This window comes from Pinus tabuliformis, chromosome 2_1 (assembly GCF_031772625.1).
Source record: "Pinus tabuliformis cultivar Carrire ecotype Pingquan chromosome 2_1, CPIR1, whole genome shotgun sequence".
Classification (NCBI taxonomy): domain Eukaryota; kingdom Viridiplantae; phylum Streptophyta; class Pinopsida; order Pinales; family Pinaceae; genus Pinus; species Pinus tabuliformis.
Window position 1 is genome coordinate 186453828 of NC_142299.1, and position 23552 is coordinate 186477379.

At 41.5% G+C, this 23552-nt stretch overlaps 1 protein-coding gene across 1 annotated transcript in view; it reads left to right on the forward strand.

The window, feature by feature from the left end:
- Window positions 1-292: 292 nt before the first annotated feature.
- The window catches only part of EMB1586 (P-loop containing nucleoside triphosphate hydrolases superfamily protein), a 62069-nt gene continuing 38809 nt past the window's right edge, over window positions 293-23552 (forward strand). The window contains 1 exon segment of the mRNA XM_089402405.1: window positions 293-546. The gene's annotated coding sequence lies outside the window, so the exon portion shown is untranslated.

The following is a 23552-nucleotide window of genomic DNA, read 5'->3' on the forward strand; positions in this document are numbered from 1 at the left end:
GCAGTCATTTCCAACCAGAGCACATATTTATGCAGTTGTCTATAACGCGACTTTTTGAAAGTTTTCCGGCGGGTTTTTTCTGTCGAAATCCGGCGGGAATTTATTGGAATCGCAAGTTTGATAGCTAATTTCTGCACAATGAAAGCGTCCCAGGGGTTTTCGAGGGTGCTGAATCCAAATATGCAGTTAAAAAACCATTTTAACTGCAACAAATCAAGATTTAACCTCAATTTCTTCCGCCGGATTCCGTCACCGGAATCTTCAAAAAATCACATTATAAACAACTCCCATATTTATACCCTATCAAAACCCGAAACATTAAACCCCATCAAAATCTCACTTTGAATAAATAACTCATACGGCCATTTCCTTGTTTTCGTCCTGTGACAAGCGGCGAGTACTGATGTAGAACAATATCCTCACATAGAGATATGCGGTCCCTGTTCTTATAAAATATATGAATTGGTTTAGGAGATGCGACGTTGGTTCCAAAGGTTCTCAAGTACAACTCGCGACATTAGCAGCAATTCCTCCGCCTACGCTTCGGTGAGAATACCATCTCATTCCTGATTGGTTTGAACTTTGTTTTTCTCATTGCTCAACCTTATGTTTCTATTCGGATAGTAATTCGCCAAGAGGCCTTTATCCTCGACTTTAAATCAGGGTTGGTTCCATGAATTTAGTTCGCTAACTAGAATTTTGCATTACTTCCATGTTTTGGGTATGCAATGATGATTGTGCAGGGCATCAACTAACATGAAATTTTCAATATTATAATATCCTCTGGTATTTCCCGAATAATTGGCAAAGGGGTTTCGTCTTTCGTTAGAGGATCCTTAATGCAAAATGAACCTCATTGTGAATACCCAATAGGTTTCAGGATTTATTGGATACTGTAACCAGGTATAGTGAACCTTTCCGGAATAAGTCAGACGCTAGGACTTCCTTTTCCCCATGAGCATTGAGCAGGCGAGAGTTTTATTTTTAAAACTAGCTTCCTCTTGTGATGGTGAGGCTAACATGCCTAGATTTAGCATTGACACTGTTCAATTCGGCTATCTGGCTAAGCAGCTACTAGTGGCATTTATCTATTCTACCAGAGTTACCAAGGACTTGCCACTGATTCCAACTGCTATTGCATGTGTTTCTGTACATCAACAAATGCGAGCATAATCACTAGCATGTCTTGGTAGTACTTAAACCCCAGCGGGGACGATATTTAGCTACACTACAGTGGGGACTATATGGCAGGCACCGCAAGTTGTCCTTTTTCATAGTTCAGGCTACCTTAGGAAGGTGAAACATTAGTCACAAGCACTTTGTCTCGACCAAAATTCCACGCCGGCTGTTCTCCATTAACATGATCCAAGACTTGTGCCAGCCCTAACCACTTATTTGTGCCTCCACCGTATTTGAACCTATACCAGCCCTAACCACTTATTTGTTCCTCCATGGTATTTGAACCTTGCTGGATGGGCTGACGGGCCACTGTCTCCAGGGCTAAACACTAACCTGATTGACAGGGTGAAAGAGCTTAAATTTGGTGTTTTCCCCAGATATTTCCCATTTTGAGAAGAAAACAGGCCTTGTGGTAGGATAACTTTCACTATATGATCATTGGCATACCGACTATCTCTGCAAGTTCAGTGCAATGGAGTTGTCTTAGAGTCTTATACGTCGACCCATAGGCATTATAAGCTGCTGGTCTAGGAAGTTGATAATCCAACCTGGTATTCCTGCTGCTGGTCACTATTAGGCTCATTGTTGGCTTCTATTATAGTTGGAGCCATTCACTGTCAAGCTTAGTTGCATTTGGTTTACTTCTTACCATTTTGCAGCTCTCCATATGACATTCCAATGAAAGGAAAATGGACATAATCCTTTGTACGAGGCTCGTAGGGTCCAGCAGAAATGCGATATGTGGGTCTACTCGTCACCATTTAAAAATAAGAACATAGCCTGCAAAACTGAAAACTTCTGTCCGCAGCAACTTGAAGGCCGATTTTCATTGCTCAGTGGTCCAAATTCTAATGCAAGTAGTCCAAATTCTAATGCAGGTTGACGATATTTGCCCGTTCGCTCAAATATATGTTGTATAGCGGCATTTGCTCATGTATTCCTATCGAGGGCCAATATTTTGACTGAGATTATGGAATATCCATGTGACTCTTAATCAGTGATATACATCCCCACATTGTATCTCCACACCTTAAGATGCGTTTGCTATGAAACATAGTACTGGGGACTCTGGCGATGTACCAAGTATGCCCTAGGAACAGTGTTGCAAACATTGGTATTTGGATAAAATTGGCAAGGGGCTGGAAAACCCAAAAATCCTAAAAATCAAGAAAATATCAGTAAAAATTGGCAAAATCGGCGAGGCCAAAAAATCACTATTCCACGATCTTTTTATCATAAAATCAGAATGTTTACAACACTGCCGAGAAATACTTAGAGTGTTGTGTACATTAGGATATACAGCTGGGTATGTCCTCGAGTTTGAGGTCTCCTGTGACCAAGGACGTCCAAAACTGCCCTATTAGTTGCTGTATTTACTGATGTCACCTCCACTTGGTGTATTTACTGATGTCACCTCCACTGGTGCGTCATTTGAAGTGGATGGAAAAAGAGGGAACAATAATTTTTACATTTTTTTCCACTCATACCTAGTCAGTTCACCTACATTTTGACATAATATAAAACCCAGCAGAAACCCAATTCCAAAACAAAACATCATTTTGAAGGTTAATTTGTTATGTGATGAACTGTAGATATAACCTTGATGGCGAAAAACTCATAATTTTTTGGCATATTTCACTGGATTCCACATCGAACACAATGGAGAGGCATTCTAAATTCTATCTCTAGCTTTCTTGTGGGACAAAAATTTGTGATAGCAGTGAATTTTTGGCAATGTTTCACTGGTTCAATGACTGAAAACCTGCAACATTAGTGACCTTTTTCTTGTTTTGCACTAAATCTACTTGCAAACTGTGGAGAGGCCATTGCGCTAGCCCATGTCATGTTGTCGCTTTCATAAATGGTAATTTCGGTCTGTATTTTAGACCATAACTTATTTGTGATTTATTGTTTGTTGTTGTTATCATGCATTAACCATTGATAAAAAAATAATGATGTTTTTAATATTTTAAAATTTCTGTTCAATATATTTTTATATCTCTGGGTCCCCTATTGTTAGGGTATAGCCATGCCATACCCTGTTGTCCCCTGGAATTTTTGTGTGAGAGAATCTTTCCCGACATACTGGGTATGCATCCCCGCATTCCTGCGTCCCCTTGTATCAGAAACTTGGAGGAACATTGCTCTTCATGTTGGTTAACGGAGAACCCCATACAAGGACAGGGAACACTGGCATCAGCATGAATCTGCATGGAATGTATTTATTTCAGAAATATTGGCTTCCATGTACAGGAGATAAGCCTAAAATTCCTGATGGGAACATTTCTTCAAAATACGAACATCAACAAACTTAATGTTTTACTAGACTATAATCTTTAATTGTCTAGTTGGAGTGTGGTTTGGAACTAGTAAGAGTGTCATTGTATTATGTTTTGGTTTCTGACTAGTGTCCATTATTTGCTGACCCAAATTACGTTACCTGCAGGGCAAGCCATGTTAAGCCCGAGGGACATATAGATGGCACCTGATCTGTATTCATGCTTCTAACATATGATTATCGTGCTATTATTATGAGATAGTAATTAGTCTCTGCTAAAAACAAAGGCTATTGTCATATCAACTTCCTGCATGAGGGTAGTATGCTTCTAAGTCATTCCTGCTGACAAAGTGTAATGTCCCCTATGAATTAATTGTCTACAGAAGGAAAAAATAGCCTATCCAACCCCGTAGGCTATAGTCTTGATAAAGGGGTAAAACCCATTTTTTCCAATGTTGGGGCAACATTGTGTAAATGTTGGGTCGGTTGGGGCAAAAGAACCCAAAATTTGGGGTTGCTTCGCAACCCTTCACATTTGGGAGCCCATGAAGGAATCTATAAATAGAGGAGAGTTGGAATCAAATTTGCATCATCGATTTGGATTGGAATATATTTGATTTTTCTGGAGCGTGAGGCTCTGAGGGTTTTAAGACCCCTTCTTCTTGATTAGTTTTGGTGGAGGTGATCCCACCCTAGCTAATCCCTTTGTTTATTTTCAGCGGAGCTGATCCCACCCTCCATAGACACCTCTTTTCTTTGTTCTGGCATAGGGTATTCTCTTGGAGTAAATCGAATATGTTTTGGCCAGTCAGGAAGATACTCTCTGGATCAAGGAATTTACCTTCTCATTCAAAACCTGAGGTTGTTCTAGAGGCAGCAAGAATAGAACTGGGCTAAAACCAAGGATTTGTGAATTGTTTCTGAGGAAGACAACGGTTTGTTCCAGGCAACAAATGTCAAGGTCTGAAGGGGTAGAAAGCGAGCAACAAGATAATTTTGTGTTGAACCATAGTCAGAGACTGGGCCGCAGGGACCTCAGGGCCATAGAGGCTGCAGGGCCGAAATTCGTTGAAAACTGGACTTGTTAATGTCTAATTGCAGGGCTGAAGGGGTTAGTCTCCTTGGTAAGAAGCAAATGCAGGCTTGGTCACATCTCAACCCAAATTCTGGTATAGCGAGTTAATTAGGGCAGGATAGGATGTCCAAAACAACAATCTATTAGGTAGACATCAGCAACAAGTCAAGCAAAAGTTAGTCTGGAAGCCGCAACCTATACTTCCAAGGGCCTTGGGATAACAGCAAGGCCGTCAATCAATTATTCTGTGAGTTAATTTAAGCTATGTGGAATCAATTATTGAGTGAAGTGGATGATTTACAATGTTGTAGGTTGTGGTAGCAACTGTTGTTTAATTAGGATTAATTTGTGAATATTGGAAGAATTGATACTGTTGGGGTGAACAACCCTAGTAAACGGTTGTGGGGTCAACATCGGCTACTAGAGTCTACAAAAAAAAAAACGTAGGGACACTACAGTGGTATCAGAGTTGGCTCACATTGCCAGCTTGTGAGCAATTGGGTTGATGACACAGAGTCAGGGTGTTCAGGTAAGGCTCAATGGAGAAAGAACAGTTTTGGCAGCAGCCCCAACAGGTGATGTCCCAACTTCTTGACCCACTTGGGATTAATACAGGAAACACGTTAGCAATAATGTCGCTGAGCAAGCCAACAAGCTTTATACAATCAACTCCTTCCCTGTTTAATGGCCTTCAATCACCAAATCCAGCCCAGACACAGGGTGCATTTTCTTTGGTAATTTTGGTCAGGAATAACCAGTTGCTTCTGGTGGTTTTGGTGGCATATCAATTCCAGTTTTTGGGCAGGGCACCTTTGGGCAATCTACTCACCAGAATATAATGGCTACCACACCTGTGACTTCCAAGATTGAACAAGCAACTGAATTGGAGGATAAAGGCACACAACGGAAAGAGGTCATGAGGAATTGGAATGATTTTTGGGCTAGCTGCAGGAGAGACAGATTATGTGATACTGATGGTACGGCCAAGACAAAAAAACAAAGTACAATAAAAGTTGAAGTAGGGGCAAAGCCACACCCAAATGATTGGTCATGGCATTGCCCTCCTAAAAAGAATAAAAGAGATCAGTCTCTTGAATCTGGTGGTATGGAGTCTTCGCCTTACGATAGCAGGGAGGTTCAAAATAAGTCTCGGAACGATGAGAAGTCTGAGCAAGATTTATCCAATGGATATAATCTAGCCAGTAATATTGCGTGTCCATGTTTAGTTGATGAGAACCGCGAGTTTGAACCCCAAGGTATCTCAATGGAGGAGAAGAAAAAGGCTGAAAACAATAGCCAACTTGAGAAGAGTGGTGGCAACAACTCCTTTGGAAATGAAAACAATGAGGGCAACTTAAGGACGGGGGTGAGCCAGAGGAGCATGAAACGGGGGTCAACACTTCTCTGTTACAAAAAGACCAAGTGAGCAATGATAGTCTTGAAAGAACTTCAACCAATCTGTTGACACCTAATCCTCAATGGATGGGTGAACTGGAACGTGAACAGTCATCAAGAAGATGAACTGTTCTGTCTCCTTTTTGTATATAAACAATAGTTCTCTAATGAAATAACATCTCAGTTTTCTTCTGCTCATTCTGGAGTTACCCTGGCCTGACATGGTATCAAAGCACAGGTCCCAGGTCCCTTTTTTCTGGCGAGCTTTGTAACTCCTTTGCCTCTGGCAACGCTCTCTCCTCTAGTGTAATTGCATTCATTGTAACGCCTCTGCCTCTGCCAGCGCTCTGTCCTCAAACGGCTATGTCAATCTGCCACACCTGCTCTGTCCAAAATCGTTCCAACGTTCCTCTGCGTGATTCTCTGCACCTCATTGAATTCTCTGCGCATCATTGATTGTCTGCGCCTCATTGATTCTCTGCGCATCCGTTTTTTGCTGCCTCTCCACAACGTATACACCAGGAAAAACCAGGGATGGTCCCAATACCGCCTTGAATCCTCCCTTCTTGGTATCACACTCCGCGATTCCTCTCGGCACCTATCTCTAATCTCACTCAATTCTCACTGTAACCTCATCGTCATCGAACTCTTGTTCATAAGTGACCTGAGATCTCACGGGCGCGGGATTTGGTGGAAAAACTCAAATTTTCCTCTAAAGCGTCCTCATACAGATCTCCAAAATCGTCGTCTTCTTCCATCGGGTTTATATTAGCGCTCTTCACAGAGCCGATACGAGAACCCTCGAGTCTTTATATCAATTTGTTGATTTGAAGATACAGAAAGCCGACCCCTTCTAACTGCGACATCGTTTCTGGAATGTCGATGACATGGTATCATAAACTTTGAATCCTTGGCCGTGCAAGTAAAGCCTCTCTACGTGCATCTATTACAACAGCTAAGTCAAGTGAAGTTAATATGCGTGGGCGCAAGTGATGATGCAGATTTGATTGAACATTCCCTGCCTGAGCAATTCAATCATACGTTCAAGGATGGAGGCTTTGTTACTTCTGCCGTATCACACTCCGGTGGTTAATTTTGTAGTGTGCAGTCAATTCATATCGATTTACTTAGTGATTTAAAATCCATTTATGTTGCGGCGTGTGAGTTTGTTATGTGCTTCTTGGGAGCTTGCTGTTAACACCCACAGGGATGGTTTGCATTGAACGTTTTTTAGTGAGTACATCATTTATGAGTGTAATCTGACATTATTACATAATGCGGGCGTTTTTGTAAGGGCTGAGAGTCAATCTGGTTATGGGCTCAGGTCTAGAGAATCAAAGGGATTTATGGTGATTTTTTAGTCTTTTCAGTGAACTTTGAAATTGTAATACCGTTGCTGCTCCAACTTTGTAGAGCTCGCGGTTAATACCGTTGCTGCTCCAACTTTGTAGAGCTCGCGGTGAATGAATGATTATTTTTAAAACCAAAGTTATTTCCCACAGAAATCTTTTGAGTACAATTTCACTGTACATCAGTAAAAGTTTTTTTATCAGCAGAAATTTCTTATCAGCAGAAGTTTTTTTTAGCAGAAGTATTTTTTTTTACAGAATGCATTCAATCATTTCTATGGTAGGAATAGTTCTCACTGGCAAGGAGAACTATTCTGAATGGTCTCGGATGGTAAAACACACCCTCATCTACAATGAGTTGTGGAAAGGAGTGTGTGTCGGAGAAGAAGACAAAGACCCTGTGCAGCCTACATCAGATAAAGAACTTGTCATTTGGGAAAACAAGAACAGCAAAGCCTATGCATTGATCGCAGCATCTGTAAATGAAGAAGTAAGTCGTCATATTTCATCCTATTCCACTGCCTTTGAAGCTTTACAAAAGCTGAAAGAACTCTATGATTCACATTCTGCACTTGAAGTTGTTCAACTCATGATTAAACTCTTCACTCTTGAACTGAAAAATAATGATCCCCTTGCTCTTGCATCTGAAATAAAGTCTATAATGCATGATATTAAATCCACTAAGGTTGAGCTGGATATCTCTGTTATTGCCTTTCTCAAGGCACTCTATTCTACCTACTCCAATTATCTTGAGTCTTTACAAGCAAATGGAAATCTTAAAGACATAACCTTGAGTCTCTTGTGAAAAAGTTTGCTGAAAGAGAGAAAGCCTTTGGAAAGAAAACAGTCCCTGAATCTTCTGAAGAGACTGTTTGCCTTGCTCATAAAGAAAAGCATCCCGCTCAAGATTCTACAAGAGGAAGAGGTGGACGAAGAGGAAGAGGAAGATACTTCAGACGCAGGGGGGGCAGACATTCTCAAGCAGAAAAGGCAGATCTGCATTGCATTCGCTGCAAACGAAATGGATCACATGATGCTTCTACATGCAAGCTACCATGGGACAAAATTGAGCAGAGAAGAAATCAACAGAAAGGTAAAACTGATGACATAGACAAAGGTAAAGCACCTGAATCCGCTCACTATATTGAGGCACAATGTAACATTGGAGTAAATGAAGATTTGTTTAATGCTTCACTTGCTTCTTCGAAAAATGAGTGGTTGCTTGATTCAGGAGCAATCTGTCATATGACTCATAGGAAAGATTTTTTTTAAGATTTCACTGACAATGTTGATGGAGCAGTATACTTTGCAGATCAGTCAAAAATCAAGCCATCAGGGCTTGGCACAATCAGGCTTAAACTGCCTGGTCTTCCAGACTTTCTTCTGGATCATGTTCTATATCTCCCACAGCTCAAGAGAAACTTGCTGTCCCTGGTCCACATCCGCCAGCAAGGTCACTCCATTCATATGTTTGATGGAAAGCTTGAGGTAAGAAAGGCATCTGACCACTCACTTGTCATGAGGGGAATAGAAGAAGAAAGACTTCTTAAACTGCAAGGAACCTCTGCTCATGCACAACATTTCTCATATATTTCTCATCATGAAGAAGGTACACTTCCGTCAAGTTTATTATGGCATGCTAGATTTGGACATTTAAACTATGACAGTCTCCGCTTATTAAAGAAAAATGGTGTTGCTGGTTTGCCTACAATTCCTAGAAAACATAAGCAATGTGATGCTTGCATTCTAGGAAAGCATAGCAAACAGTCTTTTCATGATTCACATTCAAGAGCACATAGGAAGCTTGAACTCATTCATTCAGATTTATGTGGTCCAATGCCTGTTCCTTCTGCAAATGGAAATAAATATATTATGACCTTTATTGATGATTACACCAGAATTTGTTGGGTTTATTTATTGAAGAACAAATCTGATGCTTTTCAAACATTCAAGAATTTTCATAAGTGGATTGAAAATGATGCACAATCTCATATTGGGTCTATTCGCACTGATAATGGAAAAGAATATACATCAAATGAATTTGAAAACTATCTTCGCCAACATGGGATCAAACATCAAACAACTGTACCTTATAATCCCCAACAGAATGGTGTAGCAGAAAGAATGAATAGAACAATCTTGAATATGGTACGATCCATGCTTTTCTTCAAAAATGTAAAGATAATGTTTTGGGCTGATGCTGTTCTATGAGCTGCATATATAAAGAATAGATGTCCATCTAGTGCTATAAGAAACAAGACTCCTTATGAATTGTGGTATGGACATGTTCCTTCGGTAAAACATCTCAGGATTTTTGGTTCCACCTGTTATGCTTTAATACCAAAGGTACATAGAAACAAACTTGGTGCTAGAAGTCGTAAGTGTATCTTCCTGGGGTATTCAAACACCTCTAAAGCATACCGTCTCTATGATGAAGTAAATAAAAAGTTTGTTGTATCTAGAGATGTCATTTTTCTTGAATCATCCAAATCTGACAGTGTTGTTGAGCGGCAACTTGATCGCTTGGATAGATTCGCAAAAACGAAATCATTTCAAGAATTTGATAATCAGATTCCACATCTTGAAGGGGGGATTCCTATACTAGATCAACATGTGGAATCTTCTTCTTCTGAAGAACAATCTCCCTTGCATGAAATTCCAACACTGGATGATCCTTTAAGTGATGTAATTGATAGAATTGGGAGACTCAATCTTGATTCAGTCCCAACTCAATCAACAGAGCAGCCTGGACCATCTCAGAAAGGTCCCCCAAAGTGGCTGACAAAGACACTTGAAAGTGTTCATCCTGATGAAATTGGAAAAACAGGAACCAGAAATACAAACCGACAAGATGGAGGTGATGTAGATGACTCTAATTCACCTGTTGATATGGATGTTACTTATGATTGTGAATTGAACTTGTCTACAGATTTTGAACCAACTTCCTTCAAAGATGCTGCTTCTCATGATGAATGGAAAGAAGCGATGCAGAAGGAGTATGATGCCCTCATAAAGAATGGCACTTGGAAGCTGGTTGATCCTCCATTTGGAACCAAACCAATTGGCTGCAAGTGGGTCTACAAGAACAAGTACAAAGCTGATGGCTCACTTGACAAGCACAAAGCTAGGCTTGTGGCAAAAGGTTTTGCACAGAAGGAAGGGGTCGATTATGAGGAAACTTTTGCCCCCACAACAAAATGGGCCACCATCCGGACACTCTTTGCACTAGCTGCCCAGAACGGTTGGAAAGTCCATCAAATGGATGTAAAAACTGCATTCTTGAATGGAGATCTAAAAGAGAATGTTTTTATGTCCCAGCCTGAAGGATTTGCTGTGAAAGGACATGAACACAAAGTATGCAAACTTGTGAAGTCCTTGTATGGCCTCAAACAAGCACCACGAGCCTGGTATGAAAAACTAACTGAGCATCTTCTGAAACTCAACTTCAAACATTTTGATCTTGATGATGCAACTTTATTTGTCAAGAAAGTTGGCAAAACAGTTGTATATCTTGTGGTATATGTAGATGATCTTTTAATGACAAGGAACAATGAAAGCTATATTGCATCCATAAAGAAAGAATTAGGAAAAAGTTTTGAAATGACTGATTTGGGCTATGTTCATTACTATCTTGGCATTGAAGTAACCCAACATCCAAAATCCATATTTCTTTCTCAAAAGAAATACATTGGAGATTTGTTAAACAGATTTGGCATGACAGAGTGCAATCCTCTTTCTACTCCAATGGAACAAAACTTGAAGCTCACATCTATTGAAGGAAAGGAATTTGAGGATGCAACAAAGTATAGACAGCTTGTAGGAAGTCTCATCTACCTCACTACTACCAGACCAAACATTTCATTTGCTGTTGGAATCCTCTCCAGGTTTATGCAAAAGCCTTGTGAGGGACATTGGTCTGCTGCAAAAAGAGTTCTAAGGTACTTGAAGGGAACTCAAGACCTTGGAATCAAGCATACACAGGTGGACGACTTCAACTTGATTGGATACTCTGATTCAGACTTCGATGGAGACAAAGAAACTGGGGTATCTACTTCAGGATATGCTATGAGTCTTGGATCAGGAGCTGTCTCCTGGAGATCACGCAAACAATCAGTACCAGCAGATTCCACAACAGAAGCAGAATACGTGGCAGCAGCTGAAGCAACGAAAGAAATTGTGTGGCTCAGGAAAATTCTTGAAGATTTGCAGGTAAAACAAATACAATCAACTCCACTCATGATTTGATAACACCTCTGCAATAAAGTTGGCCAAGAACCCAAAGTTCCATGATCGTACTAAGCACATCAATACTAAATATCATCTGATCCGACATCATGTTGAGGCCAAAACAATCCATCTCCGTCATTGTTCCACAAACGAGCAAATTGCAGACATCTTCACCAAAGCACTTGGAAGAGAAAAGCTTGAAAGATTCAGAACGATGCTTGGACTCACCAACATCCCTTCAGATTAAGGGGGGGAATGTTGACACCTAATCCTCAACGGATGGGTGAACTGGAACGTGAATAGTCATCAAGAAGATGAACTGTTCCGTCTCCTTTTTGTATATAAACAATAGTTCTCTAATGAAATAACATCTCAGTTTTCTTCTGCTCATTCTGGAGTTACCCTGGCCTGACACAATCGCTATTCAAAAACAATAGGGTCAAGACTCAAAACCAAGCAAATGAATTGTCAGTGTCCTAGAGATTCCGCAATTTCAGAAGAAGAAAAATTCAATAACAACTTTGAAATGAAGGGATAGGTCTCTTTTCCTTTTCATATTAGAGGTGATACTTCGAAGAAAGTTTCACGAGTGGGCAGCGAAAGACAAAAAATATCATGAGACATTCGACCTTGTTGTCACAAGATATAGCAGGCCTTGGAGAGGGAAACCCTACAAGGTACAAACTAGACCTATAAACAACAATGGGGTAGTGGCCCACTATCACCACAGCCAAAACCCCTACTATTTACAGACTTTCACCGATGGGAGGAGTCCCGGTAGGAAAGAGATCACTTATGATAGGTATTCTAGTGTTAAAGTATGAAATGATCTCACTAGGAGGTCTTCAAGAAAGACACAATTTTGGTCCAAGGCTTCACAAGGAAGCAATTTGCTTTCTATGAAGATACCTAGAAATGGAGGCACAAGACCTAGGGTTTGATTGATTTGACGAGTGTTGGAGTAACTCAAGGTCAAGGCAAGGAGAAAAGGTTTCTTACAATGGATATTAGCTAAGCCAAGGCTCATGAAACCTTCAAGAAAGTCCTTAAGTTGAGGGAAGAAAAACTAGGGTTTCCCTCTTAGGGCAAACACTTAGGGCAAGAGAATTTATGGATGAAATTGAAGTGGATGCCCACCAAATTGATAGGTTTTGTGGCAAACCCTACCAACTTAATGTTTAGGTTCTCCAACCACCAAAATACCTCTTTCTAAAATTTTGCCCTAAGCCCTAGTTTCTAGCCCTCACCTTGAAAGGATTGAATTTAGGAGAGAGCAAAGATGGATAAAAATGAGATTGACTGCCAACAAGTTGGACTAGTGCCTCGTTCTTTGGGAGAATGGAGTCTAGGATGATTTAGGTTAGCTAAACTTGTTTTCAAGGAGGCTGAAATTTGATGCCCTAGCAAGCAAATTTCAAGCATTTACCCACTCAATGAAAATGGATTTTTCCTGGGAGGGCTCAGTCTAGTAATCTTTGATTGAAATAGCTCAATGTGGCAATTCGCACTGCCCAGAAAACTTTGCTGCTGCTATTGGAGGTGAACACTGATTTTGGCATTCAAATCTGCTCCAAAAATTCTAAAACATTAGCCTTAGGCTTCTCACACCGAACCTAACAAAACTTAGAAATCTTTCGGGCTAATTCCTCCTGTCCCGTAATGCACTAAAAGTGTGAATTTCTTGGCCACCTAGTTCTGCACCCAACAAGATGAACACTGCTGAGAAATGGCAAAAATCCTCCTGCAAATAGCTGAGAAATTGTGTGCAAATATCCTCTGGAAATGGGCAATCTTTCCTACTGAAAACCCCAAGCAATCGCCAACTCCAAATCCCTACAAAATCTCTGTCTATTAATCCCGGCGCAGGCCTTGGAAAAGAGAAATTCGGCCCAACAATAAGACATTAGTTGAGCTCTAAAATTTGGTGCCAAACTCCTCCTCCAATCAAGAGAAAATCATCTACAAAGCCTGGAATCTGCAATGGAAAGGAGCTGCTCCAGATGTACTTCATAGTTCTTCTCCTGCGCCCAGGAAGTGCGAAACCCTGAGTCGAATCTTTGTAATAAACCCTAATGGAAGTCCTGGAATAGACTCCCCACAATCTCACTAGGGAGACACTTGAAGTTCTCCGAAATGAGGTTGAGTTTCGCTTGAAACTCTTGAGCTAAACAACTTTGATCCTCTTTGTTGAACAACCTCCAATAGAGAGTTCGATCTCCAAAAAATAGATGAGCAAAAAGATGCAAAAATGGAACCCCATGTGCTATTTATAGATGTTGGTCCTTTTCTCCTTGGTGGGCCCCCCTTCTCCACAAGTTCAAACTCCCTTTTTCCCTTCTCTTTCTCCTAGTGCGAATTTCTCAAGGGGGGTCAAATTCCCCTTTTGAGTGGCCCCCACATTCCACTTATGAAATAATTCTATTTTCTCTAATGTTTATTTCTCCTTCTTTTCAAAAATAAAATAAGTGGCTCCTCATCCAACTTTTCCTAAGTTTTATTTGCTGAAATATTTTATAACGCCAAAATTGCAAAAATGAGGATTTTACTTAGCGAATTTATTTACTGGGGACATGATAGTCCTCCCTGCCCAAAGGTTGCTTATCCTCAAGCAATTGCAAGGCTGGATGCTATAGAGCCTGTTCTCCCTCCCATGTGTCATCCTCCTCTGGTAGATCTTTCCACCTGACAAGATACTCTCTGATGGTCCTATTCGTGAGCCTTCTCTCTCTTTCCTGCAAGATAGTCTCCGGCACGAAAATCAAATGTCCCTCATCATCCAAGGGCGACAACTCTATGTGTTAAAATTGGCAACTAGGGCCAAACTCCATGTGGGTCACCTTATTTATGGCAGCTGATATTTTTCTTGGATTCCTCTCTTCGAGAGGTGTAGGATTGATCTAAAGATCATTCAATTCCGACACATATTTATGGAGATGTGAATTTATTTATATTATTTGACAATTTGTCAAGGTCGGGGAACAACCAAATAACCCCCAGCTCAACCTCAACGTTGCATTTAAATAGAGGAGGCCTCAAGTCATTTGACACACACATCACTCTTGATCTCTCCTCTCACAAGGAGGACGTAGTGGAAAGGGTCATCTAAGAGAGCCCTAGCCGCAGTCATGAAGAAAACCCTAGCCGCAGGTGAAGAGGAGACTTAACCGTAGTTGAAGGGAGAAGTCCTAGCTGCAGCCTTGAAGGAGATCTGGCCGCAAATCTAAGGAGCTCTTATACACAACAAGGGGAGGCTTTAATCTGCAGTCAAGAGGAGCTCTAATACGCTGTCAAAAGGAAGCCCTAATCCGCTGTAAAGTGTAGCCATAATCTGCAGCAGAGAAGGAGACCTAGCCGTAGTAAGAGGGACCCTTAACATAATCATGAAGAAGCATGAAAATCCCTGTGTGTTGTAGGTGACAGCGTGGCAAATGAGGCAATTCTAAAGCATGTGTGAAGGACTGTTAGCAAGGCTCTGAATTCGCTGTCATTAGGAAGTTGTGCCCTCAAGACTTAGATCAGATCTATGTAGGGCTAGTTACATATGTGGATTGCGTGCAAACATTAAGCCGAGTTCTTGTAGTCCCATACTGCTGCATTGATGATGTTTGTATAACTGTTTTGAGGACATTTGCTACAGGAGTTGCTATGTGCTATAGGTGACAACGTGGCAAATGAGGCAGTTCTAAAGCATGTGTCAAGGACTGTTAGCAAGGCTCTGAATTTGCTGTCATAAGGAGAAGTTGTATGCCCTCTAGACTTAGATCAGATCTACGTAGGGCTAGTTACATATGTGGATTGGGTGCTAACATTAAGCCGAGTTCTTGCAGTCCCATACTGTTGCATTGATGATGTTTGTATAACTGTTTTGAGGACATTTTCTACAGGAGTTGCTATGTGCTAGGCCATAGGCCATAGCACCATAGTAAGGGCTACTTAGGGCTGTCTAGATGTGCCACTATTTCATAGCAAAGGGAGGACTTACTCTAGCATATGCTGCAACTCTCTTAGGTCTGTTTGGAGATTGTGAAGGAAGTTTAGAACTACTTCAAGTGCCCTTATCAGATCAACAATTCATCACTGTCAAGGGAGTTTAGGGCTGCATATTGTGCCCTAACCAGAATTGCAGGAGCAGCAAGCAAACAGAGGAATGTTGCAACAGTGTTATGTGGAGGGCCATTAGATTGATGATCTCCTAAAAGGGTATGCTACAACTCTTCTAGTGATTGTTTGAAGACTGTCAGGGCTGCATCTTAGAACAATCATCATTAGTAGAATGATGGACTTATTGCTGCTGCCATAAAATATCTTATTTGTATATTTGTACTATCTTTCTCTCTCTGCTGAACTATTGAAGAATATAAGAAGAATTGATCAAGGGTTTCCCCACATTGGGGTTTGTCCCTCGTTGGTGCCACATCTTGTGTCCTCTTGTCTTGGCTTGTCTTCTACTGTTTATGTTTATGTTCTATCTGCATTTTACTATCATGCTGATGTGATTGCTAATCTGGATATTGATATTGGGATAATAAGAAAATTGAAGTAAATTGAATACCAAAAATTAACACTAAGGCAGCTGTAACCTGTTGACCCAAGGCCTTTTTTAGGCAAGACATGGAATACATTGTGCACTTTGCTCCCTGGTGGAAGCTCTAGCTCATAGGCCACCTCACCAACTCACTGGGTCACTATGTGTGGTCCACAAAAACATGGTTTGAACTTCTCGGCTCCCTTCTGCTTCACTGTAGACTGTCGATATGGCTAGAGACCTAGTAAAACTAAATCCCCAACCTCAAAATGTCTCTCCACTCAATGCTTGTATGCAAACATCTTATGCTGGTTCTGAACTGTCCGCAAATTATCTTTGAGAGCCCTCAAGATCTCCTGACTCTCTTGCATCCAATCCTTCGCCCCAGGGGCTTGACTGTCTCCAAAAATCATGTCAGCAAAAGATAATGCGTCATAACCATATAAGGCATGGAAATGTGACATACCGATAGACATATGGTGAGTGGTGTTGTAACAATACTCCCCAAGGTGTAGCCACTTCACCCATGCGTGTTGCTGCCCTATCACATAGTTCCGCAAGTATCCCTCCAACCATTTATTCACAATCTTTGTCTGCCCATCTATCTGGGGGTGGTAGTTAGTGCTAGGAGTGAGCTTGGTGCCCACCAATCTAAATAACTCTTGCCAAAACGCCACATAAATCTGTTGTCCTAGTCACTGATGATGGTCTTGGGAAGACCATGCAACCTGAATACCTCCTTGAAGAAGAGCTCAACTACCTATGAAGCTGAGGACTTGGATGGAATAGCGAAGAAATGAGCAAACTTGGTCAACTTGTACACCACCACATAGATATAGTCGCGCCCTTGCACGGCTAGAAGCCCGATGATGAAATCAATGGAGATATTCTCCCACTTCCTATCTGGAATTGAAATGGGATGAAGTAGGCTAGTTGTATGTGTCTGCTCCCCTTTGTTCCTTTGGCAAACATCACACCCCTATACATGCCTCAGAACATCCTCCTTAAGACCTTTCCAAGTAAAATGCTCCCTGACAGTCCGGTATGTTTTGAAAAACTCCTGATGGCTTGCCATGGGTGAGTCATGAGTTGCACGCAAGATTTTCTCTCTCAACTGTGAAGTTGGCACCAAATATATTCTGTCCTTATAATATATGACGTCGTTCGTCACCCGATATCTGTCATCCCTAAAAGTACCATCCAATATCTCACATGCCTTCTGATTCTTGGAGTACTCTACCAACAACTGAGCCTTCCAATCTTGCATAATATCCATGAGTGAGAGTGTCGCGAACCTCCTAGAGAGTGCATCTGCTACTATGTTTTGTTTTCCCTTGACATACTCTATCCCGAAATCATAAGCCTAGATCTTATTGACCCACTTCTTTTGAAAGCAATCAAATGGCCTCCTTGCATCAAAATCGTTCCAATGCCCTCTCCAGATGCATCACACCAAAACGAAAGGTTGCGAAAAATCAAGGAAAACTGGGCAACTGCTCATCACCCTTTTGAGGTGCTCAAAAGCCTCCTGTGCCACGTTTGTCCAATCAAACGACCCTTTTTTCGTCAAGTTTGTGAGGGGTGTTGTCAGCTAAAAAAATCCCTTCATGAACCACCTGTAATAAGTGCATATATCCAAGAACCCCCGCAACTCAGTCACATTCCTAGGCATTGGCCAATCTAGCATGGCCCTGATCTTCTCCTGATGGACTCTAACCCCATCCTCTCCAATCATGTGCGCCAAGCACAACATCCCTGTCAACCCAAACTCGCACTTGGACATCTTTGCATAAAACTGTTGCTCATCCAAGATGCGTAAGACCTCCTCCAGTTGCTTCAGCTGCTCCCACGAAGTCTTGTTGTATATCAGAATATCGTCAAAGAACACCAACACAAATCGGCATGGCTACTTGTGGAACACATGGTTCATGCAAGACTGAAAGGTCGCTGGTGCGCTGGTTAGCCCAAAGGGCATCATCAAGAACCCAAAGTGCCCATAGTGGCACCAGAACAGAGTCCTCAGGATATTCTGCTTTCTCATCCGAATCTGATGGTATCTCGAGCACAAGTCTATCTTAGAGAAGTATTTGGTTTCTTAAGCTTATCCATCAACTTATCAACGCGCGGAATCTGGTACCGGTTCTTCAATATCTTCTTGTTCAGTTTCCTGTAGTATATGCACATGCGCAAGGTCCCATCCTTCTTTTCACCAGCACAACTGAAGAAGCAAAGGGACTGGAACTGGGCGTAATGTGTCCCAACGCCAACAACTCTTGAATGTCCCTCTCAATCTCATCTCGGCATTCCTTGGGATGCTTGTAGGGAATGGTGATGACTGCATGCACCCCCTCCTCCAACTCTATAGTGTGGACGGCCTGGTTGAATGCCCCTGAACACCACTTGATGCTTCTCTAATAACGACAAAATATTCGGGTGTGGTGGTTGTCCCTGTTTCCCTGACTCTGCGATGCTTAACTCTACTGCCCATGCTATATCTCCATGCCTCAAACCAACTTCCATCGTATGAGCTGACACAGTTTGTGGTGGGTATGAATGGATGCCTCTCAGTACTACCAACTTTTCATCTGGTCTAACGAACTCCATCTCCAGTTTCTTCTATAATCTGTAGTGACACGTTGCTGAGAATATAGCCATTGGACACCCATCACCACATTGGTGTTCGGAACATCAACAACAAAGAAATTGTCTGTCATAGAGTAATTCCCCATGGTCAAGGTCATACTGGGAACTTATCTCCTGGCACCAACACTAGGAATCCCTTGAAAGCCTCTGTGTGTATGCCTCTATGCTCCACCAACTGTGCATCAATGTAATTATTTGTAGCCCCACTATCCACTAAAACTGACACTCGATGCCCTTGGATTGTGCCCTTGATCCTCAATTCCAAATACTTCGGAACTCCCCGAAGCGAAGCAATAAATCCTCCTGTGGGTAGTGGTGGTCCTCCTCCCATAGTTTGTGGGCTGCAATCACCTCCATATGTCTCTGGCTCGTCCATATCCTCTAGTTCACTGTCAGAAAACACCTCTATGTAGTGGGCCTTGCCCTTGGATCATTGGTGCCCATGGTTCCTGGCAAGTAAAGCATAGCTTCCTCCTCCTGAGGTCTCTCCTGGTCTCATCATCCAACTGTCCTCTCCCCGTCCACTCCTTCTGAGGAGGCCTAACGTCCTTACCTTTCTAGGGAAAGGTAGGCTTGGAAGGTACTGGCGTTCTAGTCTTCAAAATTGCATCATGCATGTCCCTGGTTCGGTTAATGGCTTCCTGTAGCGACACCGACCTGTAAGCTCACACCCAACCACGTAATGTCTTTGCTAGCCCCTCAATGGACAACATGATCAACTTCGACTCTGAGATGTCAGAGACCATAAGAACTAGTCTCTGGGACTTCACCATGTATGCCTCAGCGCTGCCTGCCTACTTCAGTTTGGCCAACTCCTTGAAGTGTAACTCGGGGTCTTTCTTGTTAAATCTCTCCACCAATCTTCACGTGAACTCAGTACATGATGTAATCAATGTATGCCCTAGCGTGACTCCACGATACCACCAATCCTGTGCATCTCCCTCCAAGTGAAGTGTGGCAAATTTGATCGCATCTGTCTTCCTCATGGGGTTCAGGTGGAGGTATGTATCTAACTTCTGAATCCATGCCCTCGCTGAACTCCTAGCTGATCCATCAAAATAGGGCAATGTTACTTTCCTTGCCATCTTCTGAGCATCTTGGTTACACTGTTGTTGCCCCCCTCTAAAACGCACTTGTGACGATCCATCTCAAATTATGGGTAGAATAGAAATATTAGCATGCATACAAGGCATGCATATGATAGCTACATATGCATGCATTACATGTATTGCACTAGTATCCATATTAAATTAAGAAGAATTTCCAAGCATAGGATAAAAAAATTAATTGCTGAAAATACTAAAATAAATACTCGACTTGCAAGAATATATTGAATATATTAAGGTATTTATGTGTGTACCATCACCATAATAGGTAACTATAGTTTATTATACACAATAAAAGATTAATGCAATATGCTATTCAAATCAAAATGGAAATACAATTTTTACAAAATAAAATAATTGTATATAAATTAAAAGAAATTAATATATATAACTCAAAAAAAGGAAGGAAACAAAAAAATATATTATGTATGGTATATAATAAAAGAAAGTGTTATATATATGATGGTGCAGATTAAATAAAGTATAAGAGGTAAAACAAAAGGAAACGTATTATGCATTATATCATTTCTAAATCATGCAAAATAATTAAGGCATGTTGCCCCATTAACATTTAAGGAGGGCGGTTGATACTATATGGGCATGTTTCAAAAATATTATAAACTTGTCACCTTTATGATGGAGCACCGCTTATGAACGTAAATAGCTCATCCTCCTCATAGGACCGAGGAAGGATTATCCGATAGACATGCAACTGACTGAGATGTGGGGAAAAGATTTGATGAAGAGGTGGCGAGGAGAAGAGCCTTGGGGGGGGGAATAAAAGGAGATCGAAGGAGATGAAGAAGGGGCGAAGAAAATAAGAGGAAGGATTCACCATTAAGGAGCAAGTCTAAAAATTTGGGAAATCTGAGCAACTGTTCTTAGAAGTTGGGCACGGGGGCCAAAATTCTTCAATTCTGAAGTCTTTTGGATCTGGGAATCAAATTAGTTGATCCCAGATAGGCTGGTAGGATTTGGTCGGTTTGGTAGCAAGAGTGGATTGGGAGTAACAAAATCCAGAATCAACTCCACATGTGATTTCCAAGTAAGTATTTGCAATTAAATTTTGGTATTAGTCAAATTTTTGGTTAAATGTAATAATGGGTCTTAAATTTGGTATCAGTTAAATTTTTGGATAAATCTAAAAATTAGGGCATTGAGGGCATTAAAGAACTCCTGTCCCAGATCTATACTTCTCCTTTAGGCGACATTAGTCCCCAAAGGATAAAATTCTCTGGACTCGTGGATCCAACGCCTTGTACTCATCTACTCCATTAGTGAAGGATCTCATCAACTCAGCTAATTCATTTGGCTCCCTCTCTCTCTTTGGCTCCTCAAGGAAGTGAGGCATGTGGGTCTCGCTGTTTGACCATAGGTATGGGTGCTTTGTTGCTGGTTTGTGCGTGCATGCACAGAGCTGCCCTCTCCTATCCGAGATCCTCCTTCTCAATCATTGGCTAATGCTTGTGGCCCTCCCTGTATGTTCTGCAGCTACAACCCAATCATCTGCCTCATCATGTCTATGACCTGCTGATTCTGTGCCATCATCTGTTGGTTCGATCTCACTAACTCCTCCAGCAGTGGGTCTCTCGCATTCTGCCTAGGCTGCTCATCTCCTCCTCGGTTCTCCATGCGTTCTCTAGCGTTATCAAGCTCTGTGTCGGAAAATTGGTCAGACTTTTCTCCCTTGCCAAGACCTCTTCCTCTACCTCTGCCTCTGCCTCTTTGGAACACTACTCCTTGGTACTTGGGTGGCATCACTTGCTAATTTGTCCAAAGTTGGCCAAGAACATGCTCTGATACCACTGTAATGTTCCTAATTTGGAATTAATAGTAAATATCAAAAGCATGCATTCGCTGCAACAAAAGAAAAAATTATAACATAAAACATAGCCACAAATCAGTATGCACAAATAATGGAGCCAAAAGTCTGAGCCTTTTTATTAACTTTAGAAATATGAGTACATTAGTGGAAGAAATATGGAACCTAGGCTCACTACTGCAAGCATGCAACACCTAGGTGAAAGAATGTGCAATCTCCAACTGAAATAGTTCAATCTGCCAATTCGCACTGCCCAGAAAACTCCGTTGTTGCTGCTAGAGATGAACTGTGATTCTGGCCCTCAAATTCTGAAAAATTAGTCTTACGCTCCTCACACCCAACCCAACAAAACCTAGAAATATTTCGGGCTAATTCTAGTTGTCCTAGAATGCCCTACAAAGTGCAAATTTCTTGGCCACCCAGTTCTGCACCCAACAAGATGAACACAACTGAGAAATGGCAAAAATCCTCCTGCAAATAACTGAGAAATTGTGTGCAAATATCCTTTGGAAATGGGCAATCTTTCCAGCTGAAAACCCCAAGCAACCAACAACTCCAAATCCCTGTGAAATCTCTGTCTATCAACCCTTGTGCAAGCCCTGGAAAAGAGAAATTCGGCCCAACAATAAGACTCTAGTTCAACTCAAAAATTTGGTGCCAAACTCCTCTTATGAAGAGAAAATCATTTGCAAAGCCCGAAACCTGCAATGGAAAGGAGTTGCTCCAAATGTACTTCAGATTTCTTCTTTTGCATCGAGGAAGTGCAAAATTCTGAGTGGAATCTCTGCAATAAACCCCAATGGAAGTCCTGGAATAGACTCCCCAAAGCCTCACTAGGGAGACACTCGAAGTTCCCTGAAATGAGGTTGAGTTTTGCTTGAAACTCCTGAGTGAAACAACTCTAGTCCTCTTGTGCTGAACAACCTCCAAGAGAGAGTTCAATCTCCATAAAATAGATGAGCAAAAAGATGCAAAAATGGAACCCCCCAATGTGCTATTTATAGATGTTGGTTCTTTTCTCCTTGGTGGGTCCGGTCCCTCTTCTCCACAAGTTCGAAGTCCCTTTTTTTCTTCTCTTTCTTCTAGTGCAAATTTCTCAAGGGGGGTCGAATTCCCATTTTGAGCGCCCCCGACATTCCTCTTACAAAATAATTCTATTTTCTCTAATTTTATTTCTCTTTTTTTGCCAAAAATAAAATAAGTGGCTTCTCAACCCACTTTTCCTAAGTTTTATTTTCCGAAATATTTTACAACGCCAAAATTGCAAAAATGAGGATTTTATGTAGCAAATTTATTTATTGGGGACATGACATTCGCTTCCAAAATTGGGGCTTTAGTTACGTAATGGTGTTACCTCCCTGGGTAGGAGTGGCTAATAGACAACCCTATTAGGTGTTTCCAACCCCCAAAGGGAAGTGACATGTCCTCAGTCCACTCGTGAATCGATAGGTGCCATGTGAATAATAATGGAACAGAGGGGGAAAGAACTCCATAGCCAAGTGCCATGGTTAAAGGGACCAACTATGTTGGAATACCTCACCTTGGGTGTATAGATGTGAGGAAATACATGAGTTACCTCAGCTTTTGTTTTTCCACCCTTTTATATTGCCTTTACTTTTTCTTGGTTTCCCCTTGTATTATTGCTCGTAGCCCGAGGAATGAGAGTTTGTTTTGTATGATGTATAACAGTTATTACCCCCTTTAGGATGGGGCAGTTCATCGCCCATTAGGGGTTGGGACATGCAAGGGTTCCTTGTCTTCTATGAGATAGGGCAACATTGGCCTAGGAACCGGGTGATGGCCATATGATAGAGGTAGAGCTCATGCTTGGCTTTTGCCCATGTGCTAATTTATAAGTCTCGACCATCTTTTGCATTTTGATTTTTCTTTTGTTTTTCTTGTGGCCATCATATGCTCTTTCTTTTTCTTTTAGTTGCATCAACCTCCCAGGGT